The sequence below is a fragment of the Nematolebias whitei genome, chromosome 8, assembly GCF_014905685.2.
Source record: "Nematolebias whitei isolate Nwh7 chromosome 8, NemWhi1, whole genome shotgun sequence".
In the NCBI taxonomy this organism is placed as follows: Eukaryota; Metazoa; Chordata; class Actinopteri; order Cyprinodontiformes; family Rivulidae; genus Nematolebias; species Nematolebias whitei.
The window spans coordinates 24,505,612-24,517,944 of record NC_056505.1 but is presented as its reverse complement, the minus strand read 5'-3'; the positions used below and the strand labels follow the sequence as shown (position 1 = coordinate 24,517,944).

The 12,333-nt window shown below is 41.9% G+C and overlaps 1 protein-coding gene across 1 annotated transcript in view; it reads left to right on the top strand.

Moving 5' to 3' along the window:
* fam172a (family with sequence similarity 172 member A) overlaps positions 1-12,333 on the top strand; it is a 183,740-nt gene that overhangs the window by 163,768 nt on the left and 7,639 nt on the right. The gene's annotated exons all lie outside the window — the stretch shown is intronic.

Here is a 12,333-nt window from a genome sequence, read left to right as displayed (position 1 = left end):
TTGGATGCACCTTGCAAGAAAAGAGTCAAGCCACAAAGTTGGTCTTGGTCTTGGCTTGCTGATGGCAGAGAAGTACAGAGGACAATTATGGAAAAACCTAGAGACATTCTGCAATTTATATCTTTTCTCTCTGACCATTGTGCATGCAAGTTGCCAAAATAACAAAATTATTTAAGTTGAGATTTTGTCATCTTATGGTTTCCTCATAAAAAAAGTGGGAATTTATTAAAATATAGCATCAACCTCAAAGTGCTTTGATTGTGAACAAGGATAAAATTCCAGTTTTAATGAGCTGTGTTTTGGTCAGAAATTCAGCTTTGTGACAGAAACAGCAAAAAATGATGAGAATGAGTGTAGCTTAGTTGAACATTTGGTCAAATTAAAACACTTTATATGAGCTCAGTAAATGTAACTGCAACATTATGCAAAGAGTAGAGCAGTTGAATTTGGCCTATACCTGTTGCATCATTCACTCTTGTGGAGACAATGGAGGCCACTCTAACTTGGTGATCAGTAAATATGTACTTTTTAGCAGACACTGATCAAATTGTGTCTGTACTTGTGTATTCATAATCTTTATTGGTCTAATTTAAAGTGCTCCAGAGCAAGTAGTAAGGAGCCCCTCAAAAGTGCAAATAAAAACCTTAAAAATAGAAAAATTAGCTTCATTGTTCAGGCTCAGTGTTGGCTCAGTTGGTAGAGCTGTTGCCTTTCAGCAAGAAGGTCCCCAGATCGAATCCCATCTGGGAGACCATTCAGGGTGGGTGGAGTTTGCATGCGTGGGTTTTCTCCAGATACTCCAGTTTCCTCCCACAGACCAAAAACATGCATGTTAGACTGATTGGTAACTCTAAATTGTCCCTAGGTGTGAGTGAGCGAGTGAATGGTTGGTTGTCTCATTTGTCTCTATGTGTCCCTGTGATGGACTGGAGACTCGTCCTGGGTGTCCCCCGCCTCTCGCACAGTGACTGCTGGACATGGCCACCAATCAGCCCTGTGTCCCTAAAAGGAAGAAGCAGGGAAAGATGATGGATGGATGGATGGATGGATGATGGATGGATGGATGGATGGATGTTCAGGTTGATGGGTGTATGTAGAGGTGCAGGAATCAAATATAATTAAAGTAAACAAGTGTGGACCGATCATAAACAGGTAACAGTATTTAAGTGTATTAATCCATCACTCTGGTGGTTTTTATCATAGCATCATTATGTTTAGGTAGCAGTGCTTAAGGCCCAAAACTTAAGCAACCAATGCTCGCTAGCATTAGTTGCTATAGAAAAAGTGCACTCGCATTACTCTATATATACTTGTAGTTCCTCTATGTTGAAGGTAAATGTAAAGAATCCCCTTAATGTTGGACCAAAATCACCACACAATGTGAAAATTAAATGGTATTTATTTTCAAGGTGAAATATTGCAGATTGGGCCGGTTCTGGTACTGGTTCTGGTTCGGGTTCTGGTACTGGTTCCGGATCAGTAACAAGTCTATGAGGCAGTGATCGGTTAGTGGTCGTGCAGGGGACTGTGATGAGCAGGAAAGTCAAATAAGGAGGACCACTAACCGTCTCAGATGATCTTGGGGGTTCTGAAGACTGAAGAAGAACAAACTGATCCGGATCGCTGCTGGAGAAGCTGAGTCTGGTGAAGGGCTGCAGCCGGCCACAGCGACAGGCAGGTGAAGAGTCCGTTAGGCACAGAGTCGTGGTCCAACGAGCCAGGGTCCAAAACCAGAGAGCAGATGACTGAAGGTACCGGAGGAGAAGACGATGAGGCGTAGTCGTGCAGGCGAAGGTCAGATCCGAAGACAGAAGGCTTAATAATCCAAGGGGTTGAGTGAGAGACGATGTCCAGGTGAGTCGAGGGTCAGGAGCCGGGAGGTTGAGCCGAGAGTTAAGGACAGGAACCAGGAGCGGGACAGGAACAAGATCATCAGGTAAACTATGACAGGGGAACACTATGGCTAAAGGGAAACAAGACTGGGTCATGAACGTGAGGTATCTACTTGCAGAGAACTGTTTTCAACTACCGGGCACCAAAGAGGAGAAAGAGTGAAGCTTTTAAAGGGTGCAGCCAGTTGAGCTCTAATCAGCTGCTGCTGGCTGCAGTGAAGACAAAACTAAACAACCGTGACGTCGCCCTCTACCAGCATGCAAAGAAGACAAACTAAAACGCACATGTATAAATAAACACTACCGGAGCGGACAGAATAAATTAAACTTACAGAAAAGATCTATTGCAAACTTTATTAAAGAGTGATCAGGGTGACAGAAAATATAATCTATGGAACGTGATTCGTGACAGTAAAATAAACCTAGCTTGGTTTCTCTTGCTTCTTATCAACATGACTTCATTTCAGGACTTGGTTGATTTATAAAGACCAAACTGGAGGCTGCAACCCCTCTCCTCTGTCAGAGGAGCGACAGTAGATAATTATTCTCTTTCTGACTCGCGCATTGCGATGAAAAATGCATACAGCTGGGACTAGAAGCAGCTTATCAAAAGGTTAACTTTTCCCCACAGTTTTCTGCATCTACAAAGGAGAGCGTATCCAACAATGGTGGAAGCGCTGGTTGACTTTGTGTTTTCCTGCTGTTTTGTTTGGGTGTTTTCTGAATTGCTTTGGCTCAGTGCTTTGTAACTTTCAAGCTTGAGAGCTGTTGTTTGTATTGTGTTCTGTACATGATTTATTAGGCAGCCATCTTAATGTGGATTCATAGCTAAATGATTTCTACATGAAGAGGCTGTGTACATGCAGAACATTAGTTTGTGTGATGAACTTGTGTTTAATTGAACACAAACATGCAAACAGTTCCACTTTTGAGTTATTTCAGTTTACTTTGAATGCTACTTTTGAAAACATACAAAAGTAAAAATTTAAACAAAAACGCAAAGTTAAAAACATGCACTCTGACTTCTGGCCTTATGTGAAAGGACTGCTGCCTGGGAAAGTGATAGCAAGTGAAAAGAAGCTCTGGAGAGCGTTATCTTCTTAGATGTCATTGGGGGGTGGGGGGCTCCTTTCGCTCCTTTCATTCCCTCTATCATTTTCCTCTTTCTTCTCTTCTCTCTGTCTCTCTTGTTCCCACTTGCTCTCTCAAATCATGCTAGCCTCCAGTGGTATTCAGACAGTCCAAGGACAAGATAGAGATATGCTAGGAGCAATGGACTGTCCGTCAGTTTGTGTGTGTGTGTGTGTGTGTGTGTGTGTGTGTGCGTCTGGTGGGGGTTGATGTTAAGTCTTTGAAGCTGTTTTTGCCTTGTCCTAACAGATTGGAGTCTCGTCCCTCTCCATTTAACCCCCTGATGCTACATCACATGCTTACACACAAACAGAGCACTCTTATCAGGCTGCTGTGGACACACTTAACACATTGCAGATTTAAGATTCACCTAGAGCTCCATGCACAGCTTGCTATTGTCCAGGTCATGCCCTAGTGTTTAAAGACCGTTCCATTTCTTTCATTTCATATTTACTGGCTTGTCAAGGTGACTGTAATGGCATTAAATAGTTAATTTCCATAAAGATATATAAGATAGATGGAGTATTTTTATATCCCCCCACCTGAGTAGCACCAGACTTGAAGTCTTTATATTCCTAAGTCATGCAGTGTGTTAATGTGGCCTTGTCTTGTCTGAATAAACCAGTTTGAAGTAGATGGCCCCTAGGTTTGTGACCCTGAAAGAGGCATCAACACACACCCACACACATAATCAGCCAGATGCATGACCTATCTGCCTCACACACTCACACAGAAATCCATTCTGGAGACAGACTTTCCCCCTCTGCTTGTGTGTGACGCGACCGCTCCGCTCCTTAAGACAAACAGGGGAAATCCTCCTTGTCTTGCCTTGTCCATCACTGCCCATCTCAATATCCTTAGGCATGTGCCGGACTGCAAACCTTCCTCCCCCTCACCGACAAAGCTCCCTACGAGTTTTAACCCACACCTTTACAACAAACACACACAGGCCCCTTGGCTCCAGACGAGTTCCCCTGACGCAGGGACACCCTTATAGGCAGGAAGTTTGAGAAGTTTGTGGCAGTTCGCTTCTGTCAGAACACTTCATGTTTGACCCTCTCTTGACCAGGTGGCTTCCTTATCCTTCAGCTCTCCATAAACAACCACATCCCTGCGACTGAAGCGCGCCGGCTCGCCAAGTGTAATAACATCACTCATGTTTTGATGTGAGGCCGAATGTCTACGTGAGCCAGAGAGGCTGTGTGGTGCAAGAAACATTTCCTTCTGGGTTTTCTCTGATTGCAAGGACAACAGATCTTTGTCAGGGAGGAAACTATGCTAACCTGTCACCTTAGCGATCCTCTCCACCCAGTATTTATCCACTGTGTGTCAAAACACACACACACACCTATGTGTAAGGGGCTGTCCGTTGATCCTGTTGAGTGTGTGTCAGCTCTATTAGCGCATTCCCAGATAGGGTCGAAGCACTCTTATCTGTTGTGACCCATTAATTACACTTTGTTCCATTAAGTGATCTATTTCAGACCTGCCCTCACCCTTAACACCCACTCTTTGCTTTTTCCACCTCTAGCCTGATCCTCCCCCCACCTGAACTATCTCCTCTCAAGTGTAATATTTTCATCCACCCAACACACAAACTCTTTGCAGTAAACAAGGTCACATGACAAGTACTTCTGTATTTGTATAGCAGGTGTATCTGCATTTATCCATTCATGACTAAATGTCAATTAAGGCTTGGAAAGAACTCTCAATCAATGGATTTAGTTTTGTTTTTTCATAAAAATATTCATAATTCAAAGCAGCAGTTAAGTGTATTACATGCTTCTCATTAAAAAAAAAAAAACATATTTAATGTTTGTTTGTTTGTTTTTTTTGGGGGGGGGGTTGTCTCTGTGCTTTGAGCACCCTGTCTGCTCAAGCTAATATGACCTCCTTGATTACCACTTGAGCTGACAAATATCAACGCTTGTCTACTTTACCCTGCTCACGTGGGTTTAAAATGTTGTATTGACTGTTTATACATAAATGCTCCTGCTTAAATTTTATTCAGTTAAGGTTTTAGGTCAACTTTCTGCTTGTTTTAACCATTAGCTTTAGCAGTGTGAAGCAGAAAGTTGCACAATCATTTGCAACAAAAGGAGAAACAATCTGGATGATGAAATGAAACAGAAACTGGAGGACATATTTAAAGAATGTATAGCTTCATGTCATACAGTACATTTTCTCACAACACTGTAAATGAATAATGTCTTTAGATACTTTGAATTTATACCTTGCGTTGTGCAAAGCCTGTAGTAATAACAGTAATGTCTGTTTGATTTCTCTTCAGAACAGACAGCAGGAGACGGAGTTGTTTGAAGGTGTGTGTTATCACTAGGGCTGAACAATTGTGGAAAATATTCTAATTGCGATTTTTTTACCTCAGTATTGTGATTGCAATTTAATATACGATTATTTTTCAATGTCTTCTTCTCAGGTATTTTTCAACGAACACAAGCAATAAATCAATTTGTTTCAGTTGCAAAAAACTCCACTGTTTTCAGCTCCACTGCAACTTTGTTTCTGCTGTTTTTTGTGTAGCTCTGGGATAGCAATTTGGCTAAAATGTGTGCGCGAGCACGTTCTGTACCACTTATCCATTGTGTTAACCAAAGCCACTAACCCAGGCTTAGTCACTACGTTAATGGGCATCATTTTTTTCGCTATGAACTCCGTTACTGTTCGATTTATTTCCACGGGCCGTTTCAAATTACAAACCAGATTCCAAAAAAGTTGGGACACTAAACAAATTGTGAATAAAAACTGAATGCAATGATGTGGAGGTGCCAACATCTATTATTTTATTCAGAATAGAACACAAATCACAAATCAAAAGTTTAAACTGAGAGAATGTATCATTTTAAGGGAAAAATCTGTTGTTTCCAAATTTCAAGGCGTCAACAAATCCCCAAAAAGTTGGGACAAGTCCATTTTTACCACTGTGTGTCATCCCCCTTCTTCTTGCAACACTCAACAGACGTCCGGGGACAGAGGAGACCAGTTTCTCAAGTTTAGAAATAGGAATGCTCTCCCATTCATGTCTAATACAGGCCTCTAACTGTTCAATCGTCTTGGGCCTTCTTTGTCGCACCTTCCTCTTTATGATGCGCCAAATGTTCTCTATAGGTGAAAGATCTGGACTGCAGGCTGGCCATTTCTGTACCCGGATCCTTCTCCTACGTAGCCATGATGTTGTGATTGCTGCAGAATGTGGTCTGGCATTATCATGTTGAAAAATGCAGGGTCTTCCCTGAAAGAGATGACGTCTAGATGGGAGCATATGTTGTTCTAGAACCTGAACATAGTTCTCTGCATTAATGGTGCCTTTCCAGACATGCAGGCTGTCCATGCCACAAGCACTCATGCAACCCCATGCCATCAGTGATGCAGGCTTATGAACGGAGCGTTAATAACAACTTGGGGTATCCTTGTTCTCTCTGGTCCGGATGACATGGCGTCCCAGTGTTCCATAAAGAACTTCAAATCGTGACTCATCTGACCACAGAACAGTCTTCCATTTTGCCACACTCCATTTTAAATGACCCCTGGCCCAGTGCAAATGTCTGAGCTTGTGGAGCTTGCTTAGAAATGGCTTCCTCTTTGCACTGTAGAGTTTCAGCTGGCAACGGCGGATGGCACGGTGGATTGTGTTCTCTGATTGCTTTCTGGAAGTATTCCTGAGCCCATTCTGTTCTTTCCTTGACAGTGGCATTCCTGTTTGAGGTGCAGTGATGTTTAAGGGCCTGGAGATCACGAGCATCCAGAAGAGTTTTACGGCCTTGACCCTTACGCACAGCGATTGTTCCAGATTCTCTGAACACGAACTGAACACGAACATGAATTCTCTAATGCACGGTTGATGATGATAACTTAAAAGTCTTTGCTATTTTACGCTGGGTAACACCATTCTGTTATTGCTGCACTATCTTTCTGCGCAACAATGGTAGAATTGGTGATCCTCTTACCATCTTGGCTTCTGAGAGACACTGACACTCTGAGAAGCTCTTTTTATACCCAATCATGTTGTCAATTGACCTAATTAGTGTTAATTGGTCTTCCAGCTGTTCATTATATGCTCAATTTCTTTTTGCCAGCCACTTATTGCTACTTGTCCCAACTTTTTTGGGATTTGTTGACACTGTGAAATTTTGAATCAACATATTTTTCCTTTAAAATGTTACATTTACTCACATAAAACTTTTGATCTGTCATCTATGTTATATTACGAATAAAATATTGACATTTACCATCTCCACATCATTGCATTCAGTTTTTATTCACAATTTGTTTAGTGTCCCAACTTTTTTGGAATCCGGTTTGTATGTTCATACGGAGTAATGCCTTCAAACAGTTCGGTCAGTGATCCCTGTCGGCTGGTACTTTCCTTACTTTAAATTGAAGTACTGGTTGTTGGCCTTTTAGCCATGCAACTATTATAAATGGCTTTGTGGTGTTTTTTTAAGTGTTGATAATGATTTCTGGTGTTACCTCGAGAGGTAGCAACAGCAGCAAGGCAGGTTCTGCACAATATATGTCATTGCGCTGCGTCTTCTTTTTTATAGTCAAAATAATTCCAAACAACAGACTTGCTGCCGCTCTTTGGTACTAAACGTTCAGATGTGTCAGCTTCTGTCGAGCCTGACGCCACTGTGCAACCAGTTAAAACGCAGTGTTGACTTCTTCCGCTTTCTGCTTTGCTTTGTTCCACTCCGCTCCCTCGCAAGCTACGTAACCAGATCACGGGACCAGTCAAATTGCAGCCTTTGCGATTAGAAAATCTTTTTTGTATCATATTGCGATATTATTGCAAATGCAATTAATTGTTCGGCCCTAGTTATCACCATAGCCTTGTGTGAGTGGGGTTTCTGTACTCAAGGCTGCCTATTCTTTGAACATTGATTCTAAATATGGTATGTCTTATAGATACTTGGAGCTCCATCCCCCTTCTCCTCCTCTTCCAGGTCCTTTTTTATTGACTGATGGGTGTTTGTCTGATATAGTAGGACTGTATGTTTTCTCACTTGGATTTGTTCTGGAGGTGAACAAGTGTATGCATGTGTGTCCCAGACTTCATTGTGTTAAAGTGGACCAGACGGCATGAAGAGTGACTGTAGTATAGTGAAGAGCTGTAGAGAGTGTGTAATTTGATTATATAGGCTCTCTGTTTGTGAGATGGTGCACATTTCCATACCCACATGAGCAGAGGTTCTGTTTCCACTCCACCTTGTTCATCTAGTATTTGGCCAGATCATCTGTCCTGACCCTTGGCCAGGCATTATGTCTGTGTTTGTGCAAGTGCACATATATGCATGCATGTAGTGTCTTTGCTGATGCAGTTTTTGTGGGGGGATTTGATTTTACTAGCAGCACAATACCAAAAATTAAACAACTATATGTGTGTGTGTGGGCAGCATGGTGGTGCAACTGGTAGAGCTGCTGCCTCTCAGCGAGCAGGTCCTTGGTTCAAACCCCGGTCTGGGGGCCTTTCTGGGTGCAGTTTGCATGTTCTCTCCGTGCATGCGTGGGTTTTCTCTGGGTGCTTCGGTTTCCTCCCACAGACCAAAAACATGCATGTTAGGCTCATTGGTAACTCTAAATTGTCCCTAGGTGTGAGTGAGAGAGTGAATGGTTGTTTGTCTCATTTGTCTCTATGTGGCCCTGTGATGGACTTGCGACCCATCCAGGGTGTACCCCGCCCCTCGCACAGTGATTGCTGGACATGGGCACCGGCGACCCCCGTTACCCAAAATGGAATAAACGGGTAAAGATAATGGATGGATGGATGGATGGATGGATATGTGTGTGTGTGTATGAGGGGGGGGGTCCCAATTTAATGACTCAAGTAATGTTTTAATGTTTTCATTGCTGTGGATAGTCCCACAGTTTCTCGTCATTAGTTATGAAGTAATATTGACATTTTCAAGTAAATTCCATACATTCATGCAATATTGTGCCCCTATTTGTACCCCTGACTTTTTTTTGTTTGTGTTTACTAGTCAAAGTGTTATCCCAGTGGTCTATTAGTTGAACTGGACAACACAATCCTCCTTTTGTACGCAGGCAAAACCTACTTTTACTACATTCTTATTGTAAACAGTGTATTTTATAGCACAGACATAAAAAATTTAACTTAAAACTTGAAAAGTAATTAAAATGCTTCTGTGCAAGAAACAAGTAGGGAGGTGAAAAGAAACTCTTTGCAGAGAACATTGCATTACATGTCCCTCCTTTGTATGTAATCCTATTTTAATTAAATTTGGGACTTAAGTGATATGTCAAGATCTTTACTTAAGGTTGAATTGCATTCTTCATATAAAAAGTGATTTTGATATCATTCATTCATTCTTTTATTCAACCTTTATTTAAACAGGTTAGTCCCACTGAGCCACGAGGACTCATTTACAAGAGAGACCTGAATTTTAACAAATAGTGATGACAACAGTGGACAACAATAGACATTCACAAATAATGTATACAAATTTAAGATTTGGGTTGTTGGTTTTTTGTTTTGTTTTTTTTTGGGGGGGGGGGGTTACAATTGAAAACAAAATGATAATTAAAAGGATAATTAAGATGGGGGAGTGGTGGCGCAGAGGTTAGAGAAAGTGGGCCTGTCATCAGAAGATTGCCAGTTCAAGCCCCGGTACCGACAACATCAAAAATGTGGGTGGGGTAGGTGAAGCACCCACACCTGCCCCCACCCCACCCTTATTCGTCCCACTCTGGGCCCTTGAGCAAGGCCCTTAACCCCCACCATCTGCTCCCCTGGGTGTCCTATATAGCAGCTCTCTGCTCCACACAGAGGGCTGTGGTAGCTCGGTGGTCTGTGGTTGCGTCAGGAAGGACATCCGGCGTAAAAAATAACTGCCATGTCTTCATGCGTCTTAGTTCGCTGTAGCGACCCCTAACACAGGGAGCAGCCGAAAGAAGAAAAAATAATAATTAAAAGGATAATTAAAAGGAAATGTAGTGTTAAAAACAGCTAGATTACGAGGCGGTGTAGAAAACTAAAAACAGGAACATGTCTGCATTGTTTTTTCCCAGGAACTTAACAGATGTTTGAAGCCACTTAGAGAGGTCATGGTCGAGAGCTTCAGTTCTTTTTGCAAGATATTACAGGAAACAGGAGCAGAGTAAGAGAAGGCCCTTTTTCCGAATTCAGTTCTCACTGAGGAAACACTGCAGGTAATAATGTCCTGAGCGTGCATGCTGTAGCTGCACTCACGCAGTGACATATAATAATAATAATAATAATACTTTATTTATAAAGCCCTTTAAAACAACCACAGCTGCCACAAAGTGGATGTATGAAGGCAACAGACCAAGAAGTGATTTAAAGATGAAAATGTACCAGTGAGAGAGTCTGTGTAAAGTTAATGATGTCCAGTTAACCAGAGAATACAGGGTGCAGTGGTGGTAATATCATGAAAGAACCAGCTGATCAAATTAACAAAGAGCACACCGAATCATTTGTTTTATAACAAGTTAAGGAAATTATTAAGACGCTTAAAATAACTTTTTTTTTCATTTATTACATAAAAGTCATTGTTAATACTTAAATATTTCATCAGCCCTGTCTAAATGAGTTCTCCTGAGTTTTCCTGACAAGATAGATTCCTCAACCATCCATATTTTTCGGACTATAAGGCGCACCAGATTATAAGGCACATTAAGCGAAACAAGTTCATTTTGACAGATTTTTGAATGCCGTGTACCACATAAAACAGTTTGAGGTCAGTAAGCACAACTAGAATTAATACATAAGGTGCACCGGATTATAAGCCCCACTGTTGATTTTTGAGAAAATTAAAGGATTTTAAGAGTGACTTATAGTCCGAAAAATACGGTACATGTTTTTTGCAGCACCAACCTAAATATCCTATTTTATTCTATTTGCTCTTTTTTTCATCTAAATACATTTAATCAGTAAATGTGCACTTCTTGAATAAATTCCAATAAGTAGAACTGAATAAAACAAGTGACATTGAGATGTTTTGTGGTGGGGAGGGCATGTTTGTACTTTCAATTTTTACAGAGGAGGAGAGAGGAGCATCTGACGCAGATAGCTTGTGCAGTCCTTGGACCAGGGTTATCTTGTAAATACTCTGCTCCAAGTCTATAAAAGCAAGTGTCTTTTATGACGGCCAAGGCCACTCTTTCCTGGTAAAATAAAAATGCACTCAGTCCGGTCTCAGTGCTTGGCTAAAGAGGGGAGAAGTTATAACGAATAGATGAAGGTGTTTGACTTAACGAGACAGAAGCAAAACTATGTGAAATGTCTTTTGTGCAGAGTCCTTGTCACAAGTTTCCCTTACCATGAAGCATTACACTGAATGTGAAGTAGCTTGGGCTGTGTGACGATTCCAACCAGTTATTGTGATATTCTGTCTGGCTTCAGTTGATTTTATTTGCCTCTTTGTCTCTCTTAGTAAAATCCCCTCATCATCCCCCTCAGGTTCCTCCTCGGATGTGTAATGAGTTCTGCCGTGTTTTTGTCTAACAACAACGCACAATAATAAGCAAAGCAATTAAAAGCAGGATGACAGAAATGTGAGTGGAAGGGGGGAAATGGTGTGGTGCAGACCCTACTTAAACAAGCGTTAAAAACATTTTAAAATTCAAGAGGCAGCAGTGGTGGAAAAGGTTTGATCAAATAAGCTGGGTTTTATTTTTTTTAGATGCATTTATGTCTCTCCTGTTTTAGTAAAGCAGTAAGCATGAAGGCTTGTTTATTTTAAATGAACACAGGTGATTTAGCATAGCCAACGTCTGATTGTATGATTGTTTTCCTCTGGCTTTGATGTGAACATGGTTTCCCCGAGTGCAGATTGAAGATTAGTGGGCGGCGTTAATTACGTTTTGACTGAAGATGACATGGACACGTTCTGCTCTGTCAGGATAGCTGACCACCTGTCACCTGCCTGAGCTCTCTTTGACCTTGTCTTTAGTGGCAGCACATCCCGCTCGCCTCAACAGCCAGCCATGTGGGACTAAATGACATCCTTGACCTTTACGCATGTCTGCAAGCCAAGTGACAACACACACAACTGACTGCATGTGTGGGCATTGCTTAGGGACAACTGTACGTCGAGAAACTAAGATCACACACAGCATGTGCGCACATGTGCAACATCCCCTTACACACGCCACAGAAGATCGTCTAATATCGGAGAGTGTCAGGGCGGAAATCTGATCATCTGACAACCAGGATAGAGACGGCGATCCCCCCCCCGGCTAAGGGGCTCTTGCACCTGTCCGCACATCCTGTGTGTCATCTTAGTTTCTAGACGTACACTTGTCCAAAGACGTG